This window comes from Chinchilla lanigera, unplaced genomic scaffold (genome assembly GCF_000276665.1).
Source record: "Chinchilla lanigera isolate Chin_1 unplaced genomic scaffold, ChiLan1.0 scaffold00016, whole genome shotgun sequence".
Taxonomy (NCBI): Eukaryota; Metazoa; Chordata; class Mammalia; order Rodentia; family Chinchillidae; genus Chinchilla; species Chinchilla lanigera.
In genome coordinates, this window is record NW_004955417.1 from 30,334,577 (window position 1) to 30,362,025 (window position 27,449).

A 27,449-nucleotide genomic window follows, 5' to 3' on the forward strand; every position below is an offset into this window, starting at 1 on the left:
CTAATGAAGGGATCTGAGAAGAAGGTAGGCCCAGGACTGTCTGTGTCTCCGTGCTTGTGATGACACAGTTACTTAGACACGAAGACATCAGCCAAAGGTGGTACCAGCTGGGAGCCACCCTCAGAGGCACCAAACCCTGAGCTCCTCTGGGTGGCTTTCCCCATGCTGCTCTACTTCTCTGCAGAAAATCACAAGGCTGAAGCACAATATTCACTGACAGACACCAAGACTACTGAAAAATCCAGTAAGAAAGATAGTGAAACGTTGAAAGCTAATGGCTTTTGAAGATGTAAGTAAGGAAACCGCTCACAAGAGAATGACAGAAGGAAAAGCACTAAAACATTCAGCTCATGAAAACTTGGGATTCTGGACCAAAGCTGGAAGCCAGCAGTCCACACTTCTAAGAGAGTCCTCTGAGGCTGCAAAAACGAACCCCAGAGCTCAGTCACCCAATCAGGAGGGTCCGGCCTCCACCCACCTTCCCAGTTAACGCAGAGGCTTTCACTCAGAAAAAGCCGTTGAACTGCCTGGAAAGCAAGTCTTTCAGAAGAAAGGAAAAAGGGCTCCGTCTCTCAGACTGCTGTTTTCAGTTCTCTGTACAAAAGGCAAACCTGCAGCTTTCCCTTCTCTTCCGGGGCTGAAAGTTAACAAGTGTCAAGAACAGCCAAGAACTAATTCATAAATTTATCAATAACCAATTTTCTAAATCAAAATCTGTCATGACCCCGACAGTACACAGATAGAGAAGGAGGCGGGGAAAGACTCCGGGAGCAAAGAACGTGGGGTGCAGGATGTGTTGAACCCCGCGTCTCCCTAGGGTTCAGAACATGGCAGCTCAACATGAGAAGAAGCAGTGGAAATAAGCAGCCCTCCCTGACCTTCCCCTGCCCTTCTCCTCTGAGGCAGGCCATAAAAGAGTGCCCTGACCTCGCTGCCTGACAGAGCCATAAAGCCTTCAGTGCAGAGGTGCCCGCCTCTCCCCAGAGGAAAGAACTATCCACATCCTCTGAGACACGCGGTTGCCAAGGTTGCCAAGAGTGTGGACTTGCAGGCCCCGTCATTACCATCAGGTTGTGCCCTTTTGTCTTCGGGTCACAGCGCTCTGTGGCCACCGTTTTTCACCCAAGCTTAAAATGCACATTCATCTGTGTTCTTGGATCTTCACTTCTGAAGGCTCCTATGCACATAAAATTTATTAAATGAATTTTTGTGCTTCTCTCTGTTAGCCTGTCTTGACAGACCGAGGGAAACTTTCTTCCCCTTCAGAGGCAGAGAGCAGGGACAGCACTCAGGTTGACCCAGCAGGACAAACTTCAACCCAGCCTCCATGCTGGACCCCTTCAAACTTTCCTGGGAGGCATGAAGGCTAGCTACCCAGGTTGACCCATTTCATAGTTTTTCAGGGTTAATCTTTCAGTTGCCACTGCAGGTTGAGTATCGTGTATCAGAAATGCTCAGGACTGGAGGTGTTTAGACTTCGTATTTTGGAATTTTGGAATATTCATTTTTATATAAAATGATATCTTGGGAAAGGGTCCCAAGACTGACACAAAATGCATTTCATGTTCCATCCGCAGCTGATACACGTGGCCGGCAGGTGTGCTTTCATACAGCATTGCTCGTATCCTTGCGGTTTTCCCTCATCCTGTCACGTGGGGTCAGATGTGCAATTTGTCATTGGCAGGATCATATCGGTGCTCAGAAAGTCTCAGATTTTAGAGCATCTCAGGTTCCAGACTCCGGGAGTAAGGACGCCCAGCCTGTCTTGATGCACTGCGCTCCTATTCTAGGCCAACCACCCTGAGAAGTATTCTGCATTCATGACTTCCTTTACTACCTACAATAACCTCGTGAGTTAACAGACACCCATTTGACAGAGGAAGAGGAACTTGAAGCTTAGGGAGGAATAAAGAAGGAGCCAAGACTTCCAAAAGTTGAGTTTCAGTCCCCTTCCAAAGCGCATTAATCACAAGGCTCTCACAGAATAAGCAACGTGATTGTTCCTGTGCATTCTAATTGCCGGTGGGTCCAAGAAGTTTCGCTGACGTCACTGATACCCTTCTGACTGCCATTCTGTGTTACCAGTGATTTGCATAGACAAGGAAGGGCTCACCAAGGTCCACTGCTAACGACGAAACAAAGCCTCTGGTGGGCAGCGAAGCACAGCGCGTGGCACTGCCTGGCCCCGTCACGTGCGGAAGGCTAAGAAGCCAACTACTGTGCACAGCACAGCCCCTGATTCTTAGGAGAAAACTAATCAAAGCAAGATGAAACGCTGCTGCTTAGCTGTGAGAAGAAACGTGCAGGATGCGAGCTGCACATTTGCTGCAGTCATCAGCTTCCCCGCTGTTTACTCCAGTGTCCACTCCCGAGTGCGCGAGCAAGTTGGTCAAGCTGTCCATGCCGCCCGTGGGAGGGGAGCAGGCCTCGGGGAGCGCCCGGGCCAGCGCTTCTGGTTCCGTTCTGCTGCTCGGCCCTGCTCACACTCAGTAGTGGAGAATGAGTCACAAGACCCTCGGCTCTGAGGCAACTCCTTACCCTGCATGCACGCGTGGTTCGGGAATTTAAAAATGAAGGTTTTGTTGTCTGAATGGCTTTTAGCTTTCTAAGTCCTCACACCACCAATTGCTAACAGAAGTCATCTCGTGGAAATTACGCCTACTCATTAATACTAACATATATTAATTAATACATGAATTATGAATACGCAAAAAGGGCTCTGAAATGTTTATTTCTTTAAATTCTACCACAGTAATTCCTCTAAGATAGTCATAAATTCTGGCAATTCAATCTTAATAGTTCTGAAAGAAACAAGACAATACACACTTTATTTTGACAGACAGACTACAGTCTTCCATGTCACTGGATGTCTTTATTAAAACCTCCATTGTGCATCAAGAATGGCAATGTACAGAGCATATCCAGTGTTTGTCCAGTGGCTGCCAGCCTTCTCGCCATGAGGGAAGACTGTCTTTTCTTCTCTCATCTCCTGACAATGGATGGTATTAGTCACAGTTTGCATGGAAATCTGCGCACAAAGCAGAGTGAAAAAAGCATTTCCCTCCAAGCCTAATAAAAATGCCCATGGCCTTTTGTAAACATACAAAACATGGCTCAAGATACCAGCCACGCAGTGAAAGTGGAAGAAAGGGGAGGGCAAGTCAAGTCTCACTTTCCGGTGCCACTCACAAGCGTCCTGAAGCCGTCTACAGGAGCTCGAGGAAGCCGGCATTGGTGTGTCCGGCAATCCACCGCCCGAGCGTGAGGGGGAGACCCCCTTCCCCGTCAGGAGCACACAAAGAGGAGTCTTGCTGGTGAGGTTGGGGCCGGCGGCCTCAGGCCTAGTACAAAAGCAAAGCCGCTCTCTGAATCGTTTGCTTAATAAGATCTCTCAGTGAATGGAGTCCGTCTGCACGTGAGGCTTCACGGGGACGCAGCACCGTGTTAGTTCAGGCAGGACGGAGGCTGCTTTCAGTTGAGCAAATAAGAAGTGGTAAGCTGCCGTCTTACTGTAATGTGAGTATGAGTATTTGCACGGAGGATAAAGTGCAGTGCACTTGCTGAGCGTGCCATAGTGCAACTGGCACTCCACGGCGGCCGATTCCCGCTGCGAGCTCTGGTGTCTTGTTTGCGCTGCTGGCCGCTCTCTGTGCTCCGCGGTGGCTGCTGCCGAGTGTTAATGAACTCCACATCGAACACCCATCGGATCCACCCTTTCAGTCATCCTGCGGGAAGCAAGCCCGTACAGACCCCCGGAGTCACTAACTCCATCTACGACCGGGAAAACCACTTCTCCTCACTGCGAAGGGCCTCTGCAGAAACCCTTTTAAGTTAAACTAAATTTGGCCTGAGGACGCCTCCCCTTGCGTGTTTCCATGTGTGAACTAATGGAAGCCCACTTCAGCACGAGCTTGTTCTTCGGCAAATGTGTGACTCGAGGCAGCCGAGCCGGAGCCCGGCCAGGCACAGGTGAGCTCTGACTAAGCCAAGGCACAAGGCGAGCTGTGGCCGCTCACTCCCAGCTTCCCACCCTGAGTTGTCTCAGTGCGCTGTGGGCCAGGGTTTCTTAGAATCCGCTCTGTTTGGTTCTGGGAGAGGCCCGACTTGTGAACAGTTTTGCTTAATTAAAATTGGTTAAGCTCAAGTCTAAGATTTTCCTTTTCACGGATGTAAAATAATTACTCCGGACTGCTGAATGTGGAGCATTCAGTTCTGGATCTCCATCCTGCTGTGTCAATCGCAAGAACGGCCGCACTGACGACACACTGGGTGGCAGTGCCCCGAGGCTCATCCGAACTCAGCGGTTCCGGATGAAGAAACCCAGGGTGGAGAGTTCAAGCACCGCCAGGACGCGCACCTGTGACTCCAGCCTGAGCCCCTCTGCGTGAGCCCGCAGCTCTCATCACACCCAGCCTGGCTGCCCCATTACGGTCACAAAACGACTTTAGCTTCTTTGAAACAACTCAAAGAGCCAGTTCATTCCCGGGACCAGAAGCCTATCGCGACTGCACTGAGAGCTCGTGCCTGGCTGAGCCTGGGCTGGTTTTCTTTCGAAGCTCCAGCGTCTTCCAAGAGCATCTTCCAAACACTTTTAGTACGGTCACCTGCATGTGCAAAGCTGCCCTTAGTCTCAGACACTCCGAACCCTGTACCACACTGGGACACCTCGCTAATTTGTATCTACAGTTTCCTTAGCATTCAGTCCAATTTAAACTCTTGACTTAATCGCTACTTTAACTGCTGAATCGGTATTTAGACAACACCTGGAAAACAAAGCCAGCAGAGCTTCACTCAGACACGCATAAGAGAAAGCTGCGTGTGCACAGGGAGGCCTAAATGCAGCGTCGGCGGCGCTGTGTAAGAGTGCGCAGAGCGGTGCAGCCGCCTGGTGACTGCGGCTGTGTATTCGGAGGAGCTGAGCGGCATGTTTCTTGTGTGCTGCCCCACCTCACAAATGGCATTAACATGATTTTTACCCAGGGCTTTGCAAAGATGAACGTGGGATTTGCCAGGGCCCGCTCTTAGCTAGGTAAGGGAGCTGCGTGCACACCACCAGCAGCAGCTCCATGCCCGGGGACTTCCTACCACAAACCTGCAGATGCAGCCCACTTGCTGCGCCCTCAGCCGTGGAAATCTCCTACACGCACCGCGCTCATTCACGCTGGTGCTGGCCTCCCTGGGACCACATCTCCACGCTAGGCAGCTTGAGGGAAAACCTGCGTGCCCAGGGGCTGCCAGCTCGAGCCCTGTGGGATTAGCTGTCTGTCCACACCTGGTCATCCTCCCATGGTGAATACTGAGATTAGTTATGTCATTTGGGACCACGTCTTAGAACCCTGTGAGGAAATGTTCAAAATTAAGCCATCACACTCCAAATCTGGGTCACATATTCAAATAAATTATCTCAAACCCATTAGAATGGCCATTTCAAAATCCTCCTTTCTGTGCTTTGAGAAATCCCACCAAAGGGAGAATATTGCCTGGGTTCAGATGTGGGATTCCGGCCGGGCCAGCACTGTGGTGACTGCACTCCTTCCTGTTGTGTGCCGGCTTGTTCCTTTATGCAGACAGCTCTGGGCAGGGCAGGACACGGGCCTTGAGGGTCAGGAGGGAGGAAGAGAAGCTTTCTGCCCTGAGGGAGCCCAGTCTCACAGGAGAAGGCCACAGTGGAGAAGTCAGTTCATTCCGAGGGGCGGCGCTCAGCGCAGGTCTTCCTCGCATGCATATTTGCTGCTGGTGCAAGCTCACCCTGGTCCTCGCCTGCACCCTCACCGTCTCCATATGCTGTCAGGGCCACCAGCCACGGTCTGCACTGGAGCCTGTGCGAGGCTGCTCCGGGGCTTGTCCCTGAGAGCACTCTGAGCTCTGGAAGTGTGGAGACAGGAAGCCACAGACAGTTACATTCCCACTCATGGAGTAACAGGATCCAAGCAGAAGGATAGGAAATGGTGTCCAAACTCTCGTCCGTGAGCCCAAGAGCTGGTCCATGGTGGAACAGAGGCACCCAGGTCCCTGCCCAGCACCCAGAGTCTGAGCCCCCCAGCTCTGAGCAGAAAAGCTTCCGGGTGCAGGCCCGCAGCAGCTCCAGGGTTTGCAGGGCCCAGGACTGTTGCTCTCAGGAAATGAAGACAGAAATACAAATGCACGGCTAGGTACAAATGTCATTATTCACTTTAGCAGACAAAGGAAATCAGAGGTGACAGCCCTGGGAAGGTGTGCCAGGCAGTGTGCCAGGCAGTGTGCCAGGCTCGCTGCCACAGAAGCCTCCGCAGTTGCAGCCCGGCCTCCTTCCTGGGCCTCTGAGCTCTCGGGAGGGGGGCGCCTCCGCCTGCTCCCAGGGTTTGGCGGACAGCATGAGCTTTCTGTTCCCTCAGGATCCTCCACCAAATCCCAGCCTGGGGTGCTGGCCTTGTCCTTAAATAAACACAGCCCTCAGGGGAGGACTAGGGAAGCACAGCAAGGACAACGGCAGGGCCTTCCTCTGCAAATCTGGGTCCCTGGATCTCCAAACCCTAACAGAACGACAAATGCTGCCACCTCAGTGCAGGCTCTGTGGCCCTGAGAGTTCTCTAAGGAGTGGATGGAGTGGACAAAGAACCAGAGAGCACCTCTTTAAAGAAAAGAAAATGACACTCCATATTTTTAAAAATATATATGTAAATTTATCAAGTACATTCAACTTCCTACTGAAGTCACACAATTCCAGTGTGGAAAAAGACGTGGGTCTGAACTGGCCTTTCCTGATCCAGAGGAAAAGCACCCCTTCCTCAGGGACTTGTGAGCTTGGGGAGCTGGCAGTGGCTGTCGGAACTGGTGGTTAGAGGCTGGGGGGCTCCTGGTCCCCAGAACCATGAGGCCACTTGTGAATATCCCGGAGAAAGTGGGCTGGGGCCATCTGAGCCTGGGCCTGGAGCTGCTCTGGTCCTTCCTTCCTGCAGGTTGCTGCGTGTCCCTGTGGGATGTGGACCGACACTGTGCCCTCAGCCCTCAACCCCACCAGGCACACATAGACTGTGACACCCACCTTTGCCTGCCCACCTCTGCCTGCCGCGTCCCCTCCGCCTCCCCCTGCTCTGCCTGCCCCTGCTCCGCCTCCCCCTGCTCTGCCTCAGGGACAGGTGTGACCTGCCCGGCTGTCCTCAGACCATGTCCAGTGTGTTCCACTTACTTGCTCTACCGCATTTCCATCTCACTTGGCCTGGGTCCAGGCAAGATCTTCCAGAATAGTTGTGATCACTAAGGGTGGGTGGCCCTGCTCCTGCAGGTTTGGAACTCTGTGACCGGTCACCTCTTTGGGTCGCCTTCCAGCACAGCCCAGGTGTGGTCCCAGGTCAAGAGGAAATTCCTGTGGGTGGGGTCTGAACCTTCTCCCACTCGGGGCTGGGGGAAGCTGGGCCGATTATTCCCCACACTATTGGGATTATGCTATGGGGAACACGAAGATCCCCGAATGGCCACTGGAACCTAGCAGGAGGTTCCGAAACTGGGCAGGCGTCTCAGGACTCTGGGGACGTGAGGCCACCTGTGGGCCCAGCTAGCAAAGGGAGCAGAGACGACACACTGCAGGCAGAAGAAGCCATGTTTTAGAAGCCAGCTTGTCTGGTAGCGCAATGTTCAGGGACCAGGCAGGACTATGGTTTCCATTTGTCCTTTCCTGTGCCTTTCTCTACTTACCACCTATCAGGAGGCACCCAGACCTGAAGGTTAGGGAGCAAGAAAGATTTCTTGCAGACTTCAAATAATGAAAATGAATATAAGCGCTTCCTCCCTGGGGAACACCTGCCCTAACTTTACGTCACCTCTGCCTTGTTTCCCTGGACCTCTGTGTGCAGAACCCTGGGTGAAACGTCTCGTGGGGATCTACACATGCTAGGTCCTCAGCGTAGAAGGGCCAGGGCCCGCCACGTAGGAGACGGGACTGATTTCCACAAGAGCTTTAATGCAGCAGCAGGCTTTGCCAGGTGCAGCGTCCCGTCTGAAGACTCTCCTGGGACAGAGGCCAGCAGCAGGATGTGATCCTGTGCACGCGGGGAAATGCATCCGAGGCTCCACCCTCAGTGCCCCGTCGGTTCCACCTGCCCTTCCCTGCCCATGCCGGGGCTTCCTTGCTCTTCTTGCTGAGGTGCTATGGGCAGTTGCTTCACTCTGTACTATTTCTCAGCGCTGACACTGGACAAGAACAACCACCGATGCCTGCCGGGGGATTTTTCAAGCAAGGCCACACACTTGGACCTGTCAGTGATGGCTGACAGCTATGGCCAGGACTCTGCAGCCTCCACCAGAGCCCCACTTGCCTCATCAGCCATTGAGTTCAGCCTCTAATCCAGTTGCCAGGGCTCCCAGTGCACCCAAAGACATTTTTGGAAGCATGCAGCATGTTCCCAAGTGTCTTCCCCAAGCACCTGGGGAGCTGAAGGGGAAGCTACTCATTTCAAACTGCGATGACTCAAGTTCACTTCCAAACGCACCAGAAATAATTTCTGATGAAGACTGTTTTGCTGTTTTAGACCCTGTGTACCATGCCACGCTGACAAGATCTGAGCGCTGTTAAGACAAAAGCAAGCGAAAACCAACACCAAGAACGGACAGCCAGGTTTGCTAATGAGAACTGGCTGTGATCACTCACGGGCAGGTGCTTGTGTGTTATAAGTAGGGTGGTGAGATGACCCATGCTTCTGGCAGGACCGGGGCCCCAGGGAAAGAGTCGCCTGAGGCAGGAAGGAGACCATGAGCCCCTGGTGACCACTGGGATTGAAACTGGCTTCCCAGGGAGGCTTTCTCTCACAGGCATCCCAGCCCAGCTAACAGACTCAGACAAAAGGCAGCTGAAAACGTCATACCCAATTATCAAACCCCCTTGAAGCACAGGTTTCCAAAGGCTTTTCCAAAAGAATAGCATCACTGACCAATAGCGACCCACCCGAGCAGCCCTTTCTGAGAGGGGCTCGTCAGCCCAGCGGGAAGAGCGCGTGCACGGCGCTTCTTACTTCAGGGTTAATTGTCTTTTTTCTCAGAGCCAATGAGAGCTTGACGAAAGTATGAAAGCTGTTGCTGAATTCCAAGCGGGACGAAGAATCAGCTCTGTTGGATTCCCAGCAACGAGCCGGGTTTTGATTGCTTTTGTCTTGGTGAGGGACAAATTTCTAGTCTGTGGGCCAAAGGACGATCTCTGTTACTATTCAAAGAGTAGGAGCTTTCTGTAGGCTAATATTTTTTGAAATGCAACTCTCACAAATCTTTTGTTTTAGACCACTGATAATATGGCAATTTGTTATTATTTACATAAAAGTAAAAGCAATAAAAAGATAAGCAGGACACACACACACACCACAGAGCTGAAAACATGCATTATGTGAGTCATTTTCCATTTAAAATAACAGGCAAGACACCAGCATATGTCCTGGTTTATACTGAAAACTTCTAGAATGCACTGAGAAGATTTATGGTGGGTTTTTGTTTTTGTCTTTGTTTTTGAAATTAACTGTTTAACTTGATTATATAAAAAGTGCTTGGAAGCATTTTAATTTCTAAGATAATATTTGATGCACCGGGAATTTCACAAAGCGATTATGGAAATAACTCTATGGTAGTTCAGATTATTGTTTTGTCAATGAAATACTGATGTAGGACCAGTGTTGCTTCCGGGTTCTGCTAATATTTTCAGCATAGGCGATATCAGGGGTCCATTCTGTAACACCTGCCAGCTGAACTCAGCTGTAAGACTTGTCACACTTTATTGGCATTTTGTCATTATTTTTATGATTTCAAAAATACAGAATTGATCCCTAAGGGGCAGAAGGGAACCGCCGAGCTTTTCCTTGGCAACAGCTGATTTTTGTGCAGTGCACACTAAGCTCCGCGGATTACAAGTGGCAAATCAGTAGTAAGTAGCCAGCAGCGACGTCCCATCACAGTGGGTTGAGAGTTGGGCTCCTCCCCGCACACACCTTTTTATGAAGTAGCTCTGTGGAAAGGAAACTTCAGGCACTTAATGAAGTCATGAATGAAGAGACACCGAGCAGAGGGTTAGACACAGCACTGCCCACATCACCCGCCGCGTGCCCAAAGAAAAGAAAGTAATATCCACATGACACTGGGCAACGTCTCCATCATCCGGAAAACTGCGTTAAAGGAAATTGTCTCTCAAGTCCTGTCGGTGATGACAGTCTACGATTTCAAAACCTGAGATGGGATACTAACGATCATCAGAAGCCAGGTTTCTAGGACTAAATGTAAGAACATCTTGTCCTGTTCATGCGTTTTCTCATCCCTAACAGAAGGTTTAAAAGTTTCAACTTCCTAAAAAGGAACACAAACAAAAACACAACACAGGCTGACTGGGCTGGAGAGCACGAGAATCTGCCAGACGCCCAAACCACGCAGGACCCACACGCTCAGCGAGCTCAGCGCCCACCGGCTCACACATCCATCACTCTCGGGGGAGCCTCCTATGTCCCAGCGACTCCACAAGCACGGTGGCTTACCCCGGCCGTGGCTTATACTCAGTCGGAGTTAAAAAGGCCATAGTAAGTATGGGCAGAAAAAGGCACTTCTGATGGAGGGAAGTGGAGGGTGTGGGAGGAGGGACAGTGGAGCTTTGGGGCCCTTGTCTAAATGAGACCGTGAGGAGGGGCAGCTTGGCAGGCCACGGGGAGAGGGCAGCCTTAGCCCAGTCAGGGAGGGTCGTGTGCCTGGCGCGTCTGGGAACGGGAAGAGCGTAGCACGCCTGCAGGAGTCTGTAAGGGCAAGCGTCCGACAGGAAGCTCGACTGGACCATGTGGGCTGGGCCTCTGCACTCCATCATGTGGCCGATCGGAAACCGTGGGAGCCTGTAAGCAGAGGACCTGAAATACCAGCGCTTGGGGCTGGCAGGTGAGAGTCAGCACAGCCAGGGAGAGGGCCACCGGCCAGCAAGATGGGAAGGGGCGAAGGCAGTGGAGAAGACAAATGATTAGGGGCTGCACCCAAAGAGAGCTGTGCACAGCTAAGACAAACTTACAGAAACGCCTGTTAAAGACTCAGAGAGAAGCCTAACTACGGTAAAGGTGCAGGCTGGCCTCAGCTGGCTTTGATTGGTGACGTGCAGTTATGGGCTAAAGGAAAAGACGAACCTCTGAAAGCTTCTATTTTCCTTAGACTGGTAATGCTAGCTTGTAAATGGGTGTCCAGCAAGTCTCAAAAATAAATTATTTGAAAACATGAGTTTAGCCAAGTATGATGGCACACACCTGTAATCCCGGCACTCGGGAGGCTGAGGCAGGAGAATCATTGCAAGTTCAAGGCCAGCCTGGGCTACAAAGTGAGCTCCAGATCAGCCTGAACTGCATAGCAAGACCCTCAAAAAAAGGAAAAGAAAACCTGGGTTTCTTCAATGTGGCAAACATTGCCCCTGGAATCACATTTGAATTCTTAGTCGTTTACCAAGTCCATTTAAAAAACGGTTAATGAGTGTTTTAACCACCAGGTAACTGATTCTAGAGTCACTTCTACTCAGTGACCTGTCAGTAGAAGAGGTCCACTGTGTGCCTCTTCACGATTCTGTATCTAAAATGAGGACTGGCGGAGTGGACATTCAAATATCGCACGGTTTGGAGTTGAGCTTGGCACAGGGAAACGACGGCAGAGCTGGCACGAAGGGTCTCGGAGTGGCGGACGTGTTCTGAAAATAGACTGCGGTGCAGGTTTTACAGCTCTGTAAATTTACTGAGGGTCTTTTGCTCATACACCAAAAATGTGTGAAATGGACTGGGGATACAGCTCAGTGGCACAGCGCCTGCCTGGCAAGCTCAAGGTCCTGAGCTCCATTCCCAGTACCAAAAAAACCCTGTGAACGGTACAGTATGTCGATCACACCCCAGTAAAGCTGTAAAAGTCATTACTGGGTACATGTGCTGGGATTTTACATCCACTGAACACGGTGCCCTGCTTCACATAATTGCCTGGCAGTGGTTAGTAGCAAAGTTCCTGTAGTCAAGCGCGTTCTAGGCCAGTGCTTCTCAAAGCACAAGGTGCTGGAAGGCAGCTTGGTGCCCCAGGCAAGGCCAGCTTCCTGCTGTCCTGACTCGCAGTTCTGCCCAAGCAGGCCAAGGGCTGAGGCCTGGAGTACCCCAAGGGAAAAGGGGATGATGTTTCTGCCCCCACTGAGAAGCATCCCAGGGAGGGTGTGCATAATAAGCAGATATGCAAATAAACCCCTAGTCGGCTCAGTGTGGATATTAAACACCCTTCAGAACAAAGCATCCCAGCCAGCTCCACCCCTATCAGTGCCCCACCACCACCCAGGACCCAACCTGGGGAGCTTAGGGCCTCGTGCTAGATTCGTTTCACTCCCCAAAGTCGGGAGGGATGTGGTGTCCTTCTCTTTATTTTACAGGAACAGAGGAGGAGGTTCGAGAGGGGAGAACCTCCTTGAAGGCAACATCGCCCCAGGGCCCGAAGCGCAGAGCTGGCTTCACCCGGCACAGAGGGATGAGGCTTTCCTCACCCCAGGGTGAGGCAGGCGGGAGGGGTTCGCACGCAGCCCTGCGTCCTGTGGGCAGGGTCGGCCAGGCTCTGCCCGTCTCTGTGCCCCAGGACAGCCCTGCGCTCTCCCAGCCTCTGTGCACAGGCAGCTGCTCATTCTGGCCTGTGTCTTTTTTTTTTTTCGTTCCCTGCTCCCGACTTCAGCAACCTTCTGAGGGTCCATTCATCCTCTCCTCTCCTCTCCGGGATTTTGAAGTCCTTCAGTTATCATCTGAGATATCGGTCTCATGCTGCTTCCTTCCTTTTTCAGGTCCCTTATTTCAGCAAAATAAAATCCATCACCAACCCTCGCCGACAGCCTCAGTCTGTGTTTCTTTTACACCAACCACCTGACCTCACGGACTGCGTCAGCCTCACACCTGGTCCTTGGGCAGAAAGCACCAGGGAAGCGGACACAACGCAGGTTCATGGACACTGGGAAGAAATATGTGAAAACCAACAATGCCTTTGTGTGAACACGGACAGCATACGCCAGCATATTTAAACAAGAATGACATTTACTGCAAATAAATGTGGCCATCACTTCAGTTTATTTTTAGTGTCTCTGATTTTAAAAGCCATCTCCCAAGTGGTTATGTTGCTTAGCACCCACGGCACCCTGGCTCTGCCAGGACAGGAGCTGGGGCCCGGGAGAGGGGACATTTCCAGGGCTGTCTTTTCCCCAAGTACATGTATGTGTCTAACGTCACACATCGCTCTCATGTACAGCTTCCATAAATACATATTTGCTTGTCATTTCCACCGGCCTTTTTGGAAACTAGCCGCCTTCTAATCCAGGTGCGAAACCTTCACACCCCCCAAAGAGCCCTCGATTTGATGAGGCCGAACAAGCCCGTCTTCCCAAGAGCACACAGCTGGTTCTCGGGGCCAGCATGCTGAGAGGTCAGCGCCAGCCACCTTGACAAGAGCCTGGAAACAAACTGCAGGTTTTACAAAGCCGGAGGAGAAAAGAGCAGGGAAAGTAGGCTTAAGTATGCAAACGACCCCAGTGTTTAAACAGCTATGGTTTCGGGATAATTATATCAAGTACACAAATCTGGTTTTAATGGCATGTTCAGAAGGGGGCAGAGGGCTGAATGTGTAAGGAATTACGAACTTGGCCCAGTAGCTCTGTTTATTTTAAGCTCTCTGGCTGCTTCGTTGAGGATGTTTACTTAACCAGACTCTATTAACCATGCTAAAAACATTATTGCAGATTTTGTCCTTGTGAGCACATTTCATCCACAAGCTACGGAGACAATAAATCAGACAGAACCAGGTGATGGTGAACTGGCTGAGCAGAGCCCAGGGCCAGCAGGTATCTTCTCCTCTGGAGCCCAAAGGGTTTTCAGTGGAACTAAGTGTTTCTAGGGGCAGAGGCCTGAGCGGACGGACACTGAGCTGTGCTCGCCAGGGACACTGGTGCCCTCCCCTGCTACGCGGAGCAAGGTGGTGGCGGGGCGATGCAGGCCTGGAGCTGGCTCTGGCTACTCTAAGGGTGTTGTTGGACAAGACACGGTAACTCTTCCATGTCATTCAAGCCAGGAGCAAAGAGAGAGACCTAGCCTCGTTTCCCTGTGCTGAGCACAGGGGGCTGAGACGGCGCCTCCCCTCAGGCAGCACCAGCAGGAATCAGTCACTTCGGGCAGCTTGGTCATTTCTCCTTGTCCTCCTCCTCCTGCCCTCCTGCCTTCTCTGCTCTCCTCCCTTCCTCTCCTCTCCCCTACCCCTGTCTTCATCATCATCTTCTTTGTTGTCTCCGGCTCCATTCACCACAGGGGAGCAGGATTCATTTCTATTTTTAAACATTTCAGTGGTTCCTGATAGATTGCTCAGCCTAATAAAAATATATTGAAATACATATTAAAATATCTCGAACGCTTCTATTTTGAATTTCACAAATGTCAGGTTCTCACAAAATAAGTTCCGGATAGAGAGTCAGGAATTTTGTTCTACAAGAAGAAACAAGGACTTTTGCCACACCCTGTAATTATTTATTAAAGTCACCCTGGAAGGCAGTGAATTGGCAGGCAGGAAAAGAAAAGAGAGAAGACCCACACGTTTATCTTTACTGTCTATATAAATCTAAACCCGGCAGAGATTTTAGGCTGTGGCTATCACAGGAATTATCTGATATGTTCTTTTGAAGTTTGTTGAGAAAAACCACTCCAGACATGAACCCACTTTTATGGCATGTGGTTTTAGGGGAAAATATATTACTCTTCTTTAGTTGAAAAATGAACATCCTAAAATATTTCTACCTAGATTAATAGGATTAATAGGGATTAATAGATGAAGTAACTAACATAAGAGAATGATTATATGCTACATTATTTAAAAAGCACATGTGAATGAATTAATAGTATACATTTTTAAATGAGCTGACTTTTTGAGCTTCAAATATAGCCTCTAGTTATTTTATAGATATTCCTGTATATGGAGGCTCACACACAGTGGAATAGGTGATGCTGTTTATAATAGCGCTTAAGATGTAAATAATAAACTTTTTGTTGGTGAACACAGCTTCATTTATTTATAATTTAGAACGGAGGTTGAGAGGCTCACCAGTCATTTGGACCACTTGGGAAATGGCTAGGTTGCGTCTACCCCAGACTTAACTGATAGCTACGTTCACTTGGGAGCCCTTAAGCGTAAATTCTCCTGTAGCCGAGGAATGGGGGCCAGGCTTCAGAAGAAAGGTGGGCTGCGCGGCCTGACCTCTCCTAGCCTGTCTTTCCTCTTGTGCAAAGCAGGGGTCAAAACTTCATCAGACAAACTCTTCAGAAAAGGAGAAGGAGATGATTCCTGCCAACACCTACACTCAGGGCCTAAACACGCTCAGCAAGCTTTAGCATCCTTTCCTAGAGGCAGTAGCAGTGCTTTCCCTAAGGATAAGAGCCACATCGAGCCTGCACTGATAGTCCCAGGAACCGCGGAGCATTTCACGCAGGGAGCTGCAGGTACTCAATAAAACCTGCAGAAATAAGAGGAGGAGGAGAGGATCGGCTTTTGGTGTTGAACCAACTCCTGATCTAAGGTGAGAGACAAAAGTGGCAAGTATGTGTGCCTGACATTTACATGTAACAGTGAGCACTGCCCTGAAGGCACACCTCACATGCCACACCAGACTGGAGACCGGAGTTTGCGGCTGCCCAGGAGCATCTGAGTGAGAATACCGCACGGACTTCAGCGTCCATGAGGATGAAAGACCCGAGGCAGAGGCACCAGGCACTCTGACAGAACCCAGGCCAGGCTGAGCCTGCTGAGACCAAGAACATGACGAGAGCAGGGCCTGGCAGAGCACGTCCCACCCCGGAAGGTGGTGACGGGGGGCAGGAGGTGGAACCAGGGTCTCTGCATGGGGACCCACGACTCAGGGCTGGCAGAGGAGAGGGGCTGAGGCGAGTCCCTGGCTCTCCTTCCTTGTTTCCCCAGGTTTGGACTTAGGTGATAGCAGGACATCTAAGTAAAGTTGTCCTATAAACAGAAAGAAATCCACGACAGGGGATAGGAAAGGTCAGGCTAGGGCAGATCTGGAAACCGTCTGCTCGGAGTCGGGGAGACACATCGAGGCTGGGGCACCGACCTGCCTGAGACATGGTGTGCAAGCCACAGGGCGTTCACACACAGCTGCCTCAACCACGTTCACTTTAAATATTCTGAATTCTCTCTGGGGATTAATGTAGGACCAAACTGTACGTGCTTCTGAGAATAGAAGACTCTTGAGAGATCAGACCCAGGTCTTCCAGTTCATGGGCAAGCAGAAGTCGGGAGGGGCTCGACAGCTTGAGGTGACCGCCAGTAAGATTCTGGCTTCCATCACACAACGAGCAGCAGTCTGCAGGCGGATACATGAGGGACACTGCATGCGCTGCAATTCTATGTTGGCATCATTTCTATTTAGAGACAGTTGATCACTCTGTGACTGTAATTTAGAGCCATCTTTTGTGCTCAGTTAAAATATTTGAAAGGATTGCCCCCAAAACAAACAAAATACCATCAGTAGAACACCAAAGTCTTCTTACAAACCATACATCCCTGTAACAACACCAAGCTGATGTGTCTCAACAGATTTACATTGAAAACATGTCTGCACTTTAGCAGGAGAAAGTCTGAATAACCTATAGGGAATATAGGATTATTTTCCAAACATAATTTTAAGACATCTGAGGTTCCTTCTTTTTAAGCTTACCCCCAGCCAATTAATACGCTTAACTTGAAATGTACAACTTAAAGTATAGAAAAGAGGTACGTTTTCCAAGCCATCTTTTATATCCTGGATAAAACCAAAGGAAAAAATAAAGAAAAGTAGTAGAAACCCAGTGTGGCAGTAATATATGCTGTTAGTTCTCAAATGTTTATTTGGAAAACCCTTCAGTTACTCTCTTGATAATTACTCTAACTGCACAGTTTACTTCACTGACAATAGGCAGAATAAAGAAAGGGCAGATTCATTACGCTGTGAGTTTTACATTTGGTTTTTCTTTGGTAACAGATTATCAAATGATTGTATAGCCCATCACCAGTAAGTCCAAAGACACAAAACTGGCGACCTCCCAAGAAAAGTCAGTCTATCTTTAACCACTGCTCTTGGAAAGTTCATTCACACAACAATGTTTCCCTGAAATTCCCTCATCCATATTGTTTCACGTTTTACCCGATTTACCCATAGGGGTCATGCAAACCACTCATCACAGCTCCTCCGGCCTGGTGACCTTTCAGTCCTGGAGGAAAGCTACCAGGCCCCACAGGCATTTCCATGCTCCCTATCCCTTGCTCCTGTGACCTGTCCCCGGCCCCTTCTCTGCTGGTTTTCTCCACTCTTGGATATTCTTTAATGTTGTACAGTGCTCTCGAGTAGAGACACTCAGCTGAGGAGCTGGGAAAGTCTTTATTTGTATCTTGGCTCCATCACTAACAGGCCCTTTGATTTTATATAGTTTATTTAACCTCTCTGAGTCTTAGTTTTCTGATCTGTCAAGTTGGAAATAAATACAAGCTCAGAGGGCTGTTGCTGTGACTAATGAAGTCATACATGGCGCAGTTCTCAGCCAGCTCTCAACCTGCCCACAGCCCTAATCGGAGTCAGATCTTGCAGGTGAAAAGCAGAGCCCCACCCTCTCGAAGGCCCAGGTATGGTGAGTTAGGTGGAAGCCGAGGAGAGCTGATGTGTATTTTGGTCTTCTTCCCTCTGCTCACACAACCCTTCCCTAAAGAGAGCATCATGGTGTCACTCACAGCATGTACTTCCGCTGAGCATCTGTCCGTAGAGAAAATGCAAAAGAAACGTTGACATTTGGTGAAGGGCAGTTTAGACCAATAAATACAAATGAGGTCACGTTACACTTTTAAATGTTGTTATCATCTAACTTAGTTTTAAGTGTGCTTTGCTTCCTGTGTTAGTCTGTTTTTATTTTTAAAGTTTTGCAAATGTCGTGTCTACCACTGTACATCTCTTACCTAGACAACACATCAGTCCAGAAAGAAGAGCAGGAATACATAAACCAAGCCTGTTACGATCCTGCACGTCGTATGAGCTGCTGCTCTCCTGGGAAGGTTTCCTCCCACAGCTCGATGGACTGTTGTGCTGACTGGTGTTTCGCACACACTGGCCTCAACCAGTGTCTCCTACCTCCCCTTGCTCCTGTCCTCCAAAGATAACAGCCTCAGCCGACTGCTCTGAACGACGGCAATGACTGCAATTCAGCACACACCCACGCGAGTCTCAGGGTACGTAAGTCCTGCTGAAACTATCCCCAGCACAGCCTGAATAGCATCTGCCCACATGAAGGTGACAGGTATGTGCTACATCGGGTCTGTAAGAAAATACCCTTTCCACTGAGCATGCACCTTTCTGGTAACGTGGGCACAACACCTTCATGCCAGAGACTGAAATTAAATATTCTTCCCTTAACATAGAAGGCCTAGCTCAGTCTCTAAATCCACAAGATAGATACCTCCTGTTAAGCACACTCCAGTTACCTGCCAGGAGAGCTGAAAACTTCTTTCTTGCTCCCATCTCCTACTTAACACACTTCTGTTAGCACATTCATATAGCTCGAAGGCACTGCTCACTCAGCTGCCTCCCTCTTCTAAGTCACCCCAATGGTCTGCAACGGTGCTAGCTCAATACATTTTCCCTTTCCAGTGACTCTCTTTGGTTGGCTGGCTAGTTGGCTAATTGGCTGGTTGGTTGGCTGGTCAGTTGGCTGGATGGATGGCTGGTTGGTTGGCTGGTTGGCTAGTTGGTTGGTTGGCTGACTGCTTGGTTGATTTCACAATGCTGAGAATGAAACCCAGGGGCTTGTGCATGCTAAGCAAGGGTTCTACTACTGAGCTACCTCCCCAGTCTGCTTTGGTTTAATATTAAGGTAAATAATGTAGTGGAAAGATTGGGATTGGATATCAGTATGCCTTTGCTTCAGTCCTGGTTCTTGGCCTCAGCTACTAAGCAACATCTTACGGAAAATTAGTTCATTTCCAGGGCCACCAAGATGAGACTGACTTATACTTAACATTTTCTTGGATCTAAAGTTCTGACTGTCATGACTCAAGCATTCAAGATGGATGTACCAGTGCAGCAGGGGTAATGAAAGGCTTTTGAAGTATTTCATTCTGACCAAAAAGATAAAAGAGAACCAGGTCATCAACACTGTGAAACGTGAAGACACAGTGCAGTATAGGTGGGCACTAGTGGACTTCTGGTTAGAGTCTTCTCTCAGACTTGAAGTAGAGTCAGACTGTTTGGTTGCCATTTACACTGCTTGATAGCGATGACATTGAGGGTGTCCAGGAAGAGCTGATGTCCTTCCAAAAGTGTCTACATTTCTCTGAGAATATCCTCTGTGTGGGAAGAGCCTGGCTCGGTGTCTATGGCTGTATGTGGATGGGCTGTGTCTGAATCGCTGGCACCAGGGCCTAATACCAAACAAAACCCCTAAACCTCCAACGATTAAGTATTGAGCAAGATATTTAGCAACACGGGAAGCTCTGAAAGTACATTTTATTTTGGCTCAGATACCTAGGGGAAAGGACAGGTTTTCAGGGTGAAATTAACCTTAAGCATCATTCTGTCTCCCACAGAGACCAGGCCCAGTTAATGAGGAAAACACAAGCCACCCACTCTTGGACGACACATTTACATGTCGGGGTAATGGAGCAACCTCCTGTGTGTGTCGGCTGCTGGCGGTTTGCTGAACGGCACTGCTCAGCACACAAGTGAGCTCTGTGTTTTTGGCCTAAGGCCTCCCCTTCTCCCCTGAAAGGAAAGAGCTCTGGGAATGCACAGGAGGCTCTGCATACGGAGGTAAAACACCACGAGGCTGAGGTCAATGTCCAGAAGATGTAGAGTAGAAAAGACCACGGCACACATGGTTCCCTGATCGCTCATGAGTTTTAACAGGGAACAGTTATTTGGCCTGATGCAGCACACAGGGCATGGATGGCTACTAATCTATCACGGGAGATGAACTGTGTCTCTCCACTCCTTTCCTAAAGGGCAGAGCACTCAAGAGAAGGAACACCAAATCAAAACTCCGCTGAGTGAGCCATCGAGGGGAACCTTGGGGGTCAAAAGGATATTTCCATCCAGTTCCCATAACCTGAGCTACCGTTCTCCCCCCTGGCTGGGCAGTTCTGTCCAGACACAGGACGGCCACCCCAGCAGTGGTGCCCTCCGCCTGAGCAGGGCTGGCAAGACGTACCAACCTGCACCTCTGCCTCTGCTTTCTCTGCAGCAGTGGTTCTCTCTGCACAGGCTGCCTGGCATGAACTAAACTCCATGTCTCCTGGTCTCCTATCACACCACACACTTCTCCCTGAGGCCAGGGGCTCGGGAGCACTCTCCTGTCTCCTCTGCTCGGTTAGGCTACGCGGGGTCATCCATTCTAATGGACACCGGTCTCATCCCAGTGATCGGCGGAGACGTTAAAATCAAAGGCTGCTCTGCATGCCATGGGGTGGACAAAAGACAAAAGTGAAGAGAGGAAGTGCAAGAGCTCACCCTCGGAAACACCCCTGGGTCCCTGGAATTTCTTCAGAAATTTTAATTCTTAGCTTAAGAATTATATGTGGCCAGTTACAATTTTGGTTGACTTTGGCAAAGGACTTGGGTTTTTAAAATATCAGCTATAGATCTCCTATAGTTGATTCTTCTTCAACTTCTCTGTGTTTACATTACGGGCAGTCTGTCTATGCCTCCATGTCTGAGGACAAAAATCAATGCCATGCCAATAAACATTCAATTAACTTTCATGGTGCATCTAGTCAAACCCCTGTTGGACCCTGCAGGGAGAATCAAATATATTTTCTGCTTTCAAAAGCTCAGAGTCTATCAGGAAAACAGATATAAGATGACTAACATGTGTTTATTCACACACCAGGGTGCATCCTCTAAAGCAGCCCTGGTCAACAAAAATCACAGCAAGGGAAGCCATGCATACAGTTTTAAAGTTCCTAGACTGCCACATTTAAAGTGTAAAACATAAATAAGTGGAATTAATAATATATTTAGCCCAGTATATTCAAAGAGGGCCATTTCACAAGAACATTCCACTCTTTGATCTTATATATTCTTGTGCTAAGTCTCCGACTCCGATGTGGCGGCACAGCTCAGTTTGGACTCCACGTTCCTGTGCACAGGTGGCCACTGGTGGCTGCTGAGTTGGACGACAGCAGAGCAATGAGTGCTGAGGGCCCACAGGGGAGGGAGAGTCTGGTCCTCGTTGGGCCTTCGGGAAAATGGGCAGAATGGTTGACGTGTAAGTTTAGCCTGTGAGGACAAACAGGATTTTATTGGGTAAAGTAGAACGCAATTTTTAGCCTGATTGTGAGTCTCTGTATTAAATTTGGATTTTGTCTTTCAAACTGCGGCTAGGTGTCAAAGACAGAGAGTTCACAGGATAAGAGTTTTGCTTTCCAAAAAGGAAGTGTTGGCAGGATGGAAGCTATGTCAGACAGTGGACAAAGTAGAACCCAGTGAACTAACCACATGACCTCTGCAGAGCATGGAGGCGAATTTAAATACTGTTTGTGTGTTTAAAGCTCTCAGATTTCACACTTCAACCCAGATCTCTCCCCTAAATTCCAGACTGACAACTCCACACCGGGACCTTTCTGCTCCAGTTCCCCACGGGGAATTCTAACACAAAATAACACAGAGCCCAGGCCGCCTTCACGCTGGCCTGCTTTGCGCACAGCCTCTGCCGGCGACGTTGGCAGCTGCTCCCGTCTGCTCTGGAAACTTCTCCCCATCTCCGATGGCTGGATTCCCAGGAAATCCTACCAGCCCCAGCCTCCACCAGCAGCAAAGTCTGACACTTCTCCCCACCGTTGCTGGCCCGCCCAGGCCACGGCCACCCTCACCATCACTGCAGAGCTTACTCTGGCTCCATCATGTGCTTCCAGGATGGAATCAGAGCGGTGCTTATGAAACTGAAGTCAGATCACTGATGCACCCTCGTGAGGGCCCCGCTTCACTCAGAAGCCGTCAATGTAACATATGGCAGACTGGATGGCTCCCAGCTCCTGGCTGCTTTGTAGAGTGGGATTATGCACTCGTGCCTTTTACCATGGGACTCTTCAGCAGTCTTCATGTTCTGGGCCAGTGGAACAGATGTCAGGGACCCTTCCCTGGGCTCTTGGCAGGCAGACCGGTCCACCTAGACCCATTCTTCGCTGATCTGCAAGGCTCAGTCCTTTCTTTGCTCCAAATTAATTGTCTGTGTCTCAATGAGAGACCCAGCAGCACCGCCGGGACCCAGGAAGTCAAAGCTAGCATCACCGCTGTTGAACAAACTGCCCTACCGTGACACCTGACATAAAGCGCAGAAAGACTGACGTCATTTCAGTGCTTTCCCTGTAAACATTCATGATGCAACTGAAAAAGAAACAAAGTAAACAGAAATCCAACCTCCTTGGCCTGAGCACTTCAAAATGCCAAGGCTGACAGATGCAAAGAAAGATTCCAAATTACGGGAGCCTGGTAAAGCATGACATCAGAACTCAATATAAAACTGAAGGCTGGGAGCAGGGAAAGAAACCCCTATGGGATATCACAGGGAGAACAGATGGAATTTGAACAGGGACAGGCAGGACCCTGAAGTGGACAGGATTAGATAACAATATTATATGGATAATATTTTGATAGCTATGGTAAAAGTATGCTTTAAAATGATTGCTTTATTAGGAAATCAATGCTGAATACACAGGAGTTAAAGGGCATGGTGTCTCCAAGTTATTTTCAGATACTGAAAGGAAACTACAGATAGGCAGCTCATGACATACAACCAGGGGTGGGGGAATTGAAGGGAAGTCCAGAGCTATCAGCTCCAAGAGTCCCTTTGGTTAACAAAAGTTCTTCAGGGGTTCTCCGGGGCAGGCGTGTGGTGTGAGTTTACACTAGAGTCACACACACACACACGCACTCACCCACACAGTCTACCGACGCACCCCAAGTAAGTGCTTGCCTCACAAACTTCTGGGCAAGGCCCTACAGTGCAAAGGGTTTTGAAGGATGCCGCGTTCTGAAAGCCATGAATCTGGATTTCCATTTCCTCCCGGCTTGAGCAGAAGCATCGCCTCACTGGGTGCAGGACCTGCTGTGGGGCCCGGCTGTGGCCCCAGCTCCATCCCCATCTCCGCACTCTCGTGTTTACAAGGAAGACATCGGCTGCGTGTGGATGCTCTGGGCCATCTCTCCAGGACGACCACCAATACTAAAATTCAGTAATAAGATCATTCCACTCATGGGACTTGCATTTACAAGCTGTATGGTTTTCATGATTCTCCACTAAATTGCTCCAAGTATTTTGCAAGTAAATCTATTTCTCAACATCCCTTAAAACCAGTGATATACTCTCCTGCCTTGATTTCCTTTCTATGAAATTGCTCCTGGGCCTGAGGGGACATGGACTGAACCGATCCACTCATGCCTTCCTCTCTCACCTCTTTTCTTCTTCTCAGTTCCTGTCTTCCTCCCTCGGGGTGCAGAATGCTGAATACACACAGCTGCAGAGGCGCTGAGTGACTGTGACTTGGTCCCAGCTGTGCCTGTGGGGGAGGGAGGGTTTGGGCCCAGGGGAAGGGAAGGAAAGCCTCTCCTCTCTGCCTTGGGGAACAGCAAGGAGCCCCACAGGCACGCTCGATGGCTCCAGGACGCCTCTCACTGCTCCTCCTCCACCACTCGGTTCCCAAAACCCACGCTGCCCAATGCCCAGAGGCAAGCAGTGCACGGAGAATGAAACTCCTTTGCTGTTGTTTACATTTGTGACAATAGTGACCTCAGCAGGACGCTACCCACTTCCAGCCCGAGCACAGGCGGGGTTTTTTGACTGTTAATAAAGTGGAAGAAAACAAAGCTCCTCGTGTTCTCAAGGAGAAACTTTGGCTGCCAAGCCCACGGATGACGGACCAGGGCAGGGCCGCACTCAAAGTTTACCCACCTGAGGACGTACTTTTCCCTCTATGTAAATGAAAACTGTTTCTCTACTTTCACATCAAACTGTGCAATCAAATGTGCCTCGGGGGCTGGGGATTTAGCTCAGCGGCAAAAGCGCCTGCCTGGCAAGCGCAAGGTCGTGAGTTCGGTTCCCGGTACCGGAGAAAAACCAAAAAAACAAAACAACAAAAAAAAAATGTGCCTCAGCTAGGAATCAGGACGTTTTCAACTCTCCTACAACCTCCTTGCATCTGGTAAAAGCAGGTGAAGCTGGGCCGTGTTGTAGCATCAACTGATTTCTCAGTTTGTGCAAAGCACTCTTCTTAGTTCCTCGTGTTTTAACTGGCACAGCCCAGTGACCCTGCAGGAACCTCACTGCGCAAGTATCCGAGGGTGAGTAGAACAAGGTATTAAGTGAGCCCTCAACTAATTTTTCCCTGGGCTGGGCTCAGCTTGCCTCCATCGTTACAATGTGAATACACACACACAGTTCGGAAGCATCTAAATGTGTGATGTGAGAATCCAGTCTTTAAGAGTGAATAGAATGATCAATAATTGGTAAAATCCTTAAAATATGAAAACAAATTAGTGTTTAGATTAAAGGAACAAAGATTAAAGATGGCAAAAGTGCTCCACCTGAATTAAGCAGAGTTGGTACAGAGCTAAGACTGACTTGGGCTCCTGGTGGAATCATATGGGTTATTAGATGTTGTCACATAAGGCTTGAGTTTCTGTACAAAGCCATTTTAAGGATAAAGTAACCACATGACTTCTTATTAGCCTCCACATTCCACAGCCCCCACAGCCAGCATCTGCCGAGGCCCGCGCTGCCGTAGCTTCCTGCCGTGGAGTTGAGGGCTGTTTGCGTTTACATGGCTCATTTCTGTCTGTGGTATGCAATGAAGGTGGTGACTCCTCGACACCGCGGCAGCCATGGGGTTTCCCCATTACCAGCTCTGTGGGGCAGGGGCTGTGACAAACTGCTGTGTGGTCCTGTACATGGCGTCATGTGGGGGGACAGCTCTCTCCCAGGTTTTGGATCCCAAGGCTGACACATAAAACTGCCAAGAGCCTGCAAAAGGAAAGCAAAACCAACCAAAACAAAATGAAGTCTAATGCTATTTTAAGAAAAAGTCCTGAAGAATTTCTTGACCCAAATGAAATATTTCCAAGGGCGTTGCCAAGAATATGAGAATGGGAGTGGGTGTGTCTGTATCCCTGTGTCAGAGCAGGAAATGACACAGGCCACCAGAACCATGGCGGTCATAGGGTAACTCACACTGCTGAACGCTCACTGGGCCCTCAGCGCCGCCCTCACTGCCCTCCTCCGTCCGCCTTATTAAATCCGCAGTGGTACCCACACTGCTCGTGCATTAAACTCCAGGTGGGGAAACATACGCTTGTGTATTGCACACTTAGGGAATGCCATGCATGTTCTGGAAGCTTCTACCCCAAATCTCATTCCAGTAACGATGACTCAACAGTACTTACACCACACACACAAACACACACAGTTAAAGGCTACACAGCTAATTTGGCCAGAGAAAGTGGCTTTGTATGAGTGTCTTTTTAAGAAAACACTTCTAGGGTTTGTGTGAACTGCTTCCCGACACGTTTCCTAGAGGCTGACTGATCACCCTCGAAGACCGGAAGGAGCACTGTCGGCAGGGGTTTGAGAGCTACTGTCCCCAAGCCCGTGCAAATGCGTGACACAGAAAGACACAAGCACGCACATGCTTTTCCTTTACCTTTTGATACTGGGCTTTATCTGTAACTCAGGACAGCGTCACCCACAGAAGCCTGGGCACACTGCTGACCGCCCTGCCTGCCCCGCAGAGTCTATACCCACCTAGAGACTTTTTCCTCTTCCTGTTTTCTCCACATGACTGGAAGGACTGAGCGCTCTGAAGGAGGAACATGGACCATGGTCTGTGGGAGGCACCAGCAGTGGCTTTCCAAAGGTACGTGACATGGAAATGCCACTATCATGGATGCATTTGGACATCACTCCGTGCCTGCGGTGGTGCCAGCTAAGAGACAAGCAGGATGCCTGGCCCCCGTCTTCAGAGACTGACTTCCCACACCTGCTGCGCTGCTGTTTCATTGAACGTGAAAAATCTTAGTTTGATTTTGATTCAACGCTAGCAGCGTTACAGGACTTTTAACATGGACTTTGCCACCCTGGTCGTCATTATTTTCTTATCTTTATTTTCTGTTTATGTAGGCTCAAATACATGTTATATTTTATAAGTGAATGCCTGTGTATATTTACATATAACCAAGTAGATGAGCAAGTTTATATGCGTGTGTTTCAGTTACATCCTATTCTTTGTAGAACGAATACAAAAAGAAGGGCATTAGCATTTAGAGAGCTAACAACAGCAAGCATTCTGAAACAGTGTCCGCACTGATACGGTACTGTATCAGATGCATCCTTCTAGCTCCCTTACACAGACACGAGAGCCAAATCTTCTCTCAGAAAATGAAATGAAAGACAGTGGAAGAAATGAAGCTTGCTCCTGCCCTTGGCAATGGTGAGCCTGTGAGTGGACCACAGCCATCAGTGGGGTGGGAGGATGTGGTCCGAACTGCTTGGCGGTCTCCTCTTCAACCCAGAGAGAGTTGTACTCACCGGTGTTTGCAAGGACTGAACTGGAGTAAATAAACCCGACACACAGTACAGCCTCAAAAGTGCTTAGGCCCCACTCTTACTTTTTCTCATAGAAATCTCCACTGCCTCGATTCTCACTAATATGCATGTTCTGAAAATGTTTAATAAATAAATTCTGCTGAAGAATAAATACTGATCTATTTTTCTTTACTAGAGTTGATGACGAAGAAAGAATTTCACGTCTATGCAAAAGGATGTCACATGAACTTCTGCACTGATGTTGAATGTTGGGAAGATAGTCTAAGATGTAAAATGTTAAAATTATGTTTTAACATGATGTTTAAAAAGATGTTAGTAATTTTTAAGATTCTGTTGCCTAGTGCTTGGAAAAGGGTATGTGTGTGTGAGTGTGAGTGTGTGTGTGCGTGAGTATGTGAGTGTTGGTGTGTGTGTGCCTGTGTGAGTGTGTTCTGTGCTCTGAAGGGCAGTCATTCTCACATGAAGCTTGGATGAGTCTACATTAACTTGGCACCAACTGTCTAAAGAGTTCGTTGGACTTCTCCCTATTACCTTCTTGGCTCCAGAAATTCAGCTTGCAAGAATTCTGACTAAAATTAATTAAGGATTCATCTAAAGAAAATTATTTACAAATATGTTCATTTCAGTACTATTTATCACTCAAAAATTTGATTAGAAATCAAGATAGCAGTAGATAATTGGGTAGAGTATATTCAGGCAGCTATTAAATGAGGTTGCAGAGTCTGTCTCTTGACATGAGGGAAATGCTCATGGCATACTGTTGAGATAAAAACAGATATGGAGGCCAGCTCTTCACAGTTCCCTGAAGGGAATTTAGAAGCTGCACAGAGCGTCCTGGGTGCTCCCTGCAACCTGGGGGGG

The 27,449-nt window shown here is 49.1% G+C and overlaps 1 protein-coding gene and 1 long non-coding RNA gene across 3 annotated transcripts in view; one reads left to right on the forward strand and one right to left on the reverse strand.

The window, feature by feature from the left end:
* The window catches only part of Angpt1 (angiopoietin 1), a gene marked incomplete in the record, with an annotated part of 187,188 nt that overhangs the window by 135,069 nt on the left and 24,670 nt on the right, over window positions 1–27,449 (reverse strand).
* On the forward strand, window positions 10,290–13,054 carry LOC106148211. 2 transcript variants are annotated; one of them, XR_001233451.1, is made up of 2 exons: window positions 10,290–10,526; window positions 12,773–13,054. It is a non-coding gene; the product is annotated as an uncharacterized LOC106148211 (long non-coding RNA). The 2 variants fall into 2 exon arrangements; XR_001233452.1 differs by lacking the exon at window positions 10,290–10,526 and adding an exon at window positions 12,388–12,490.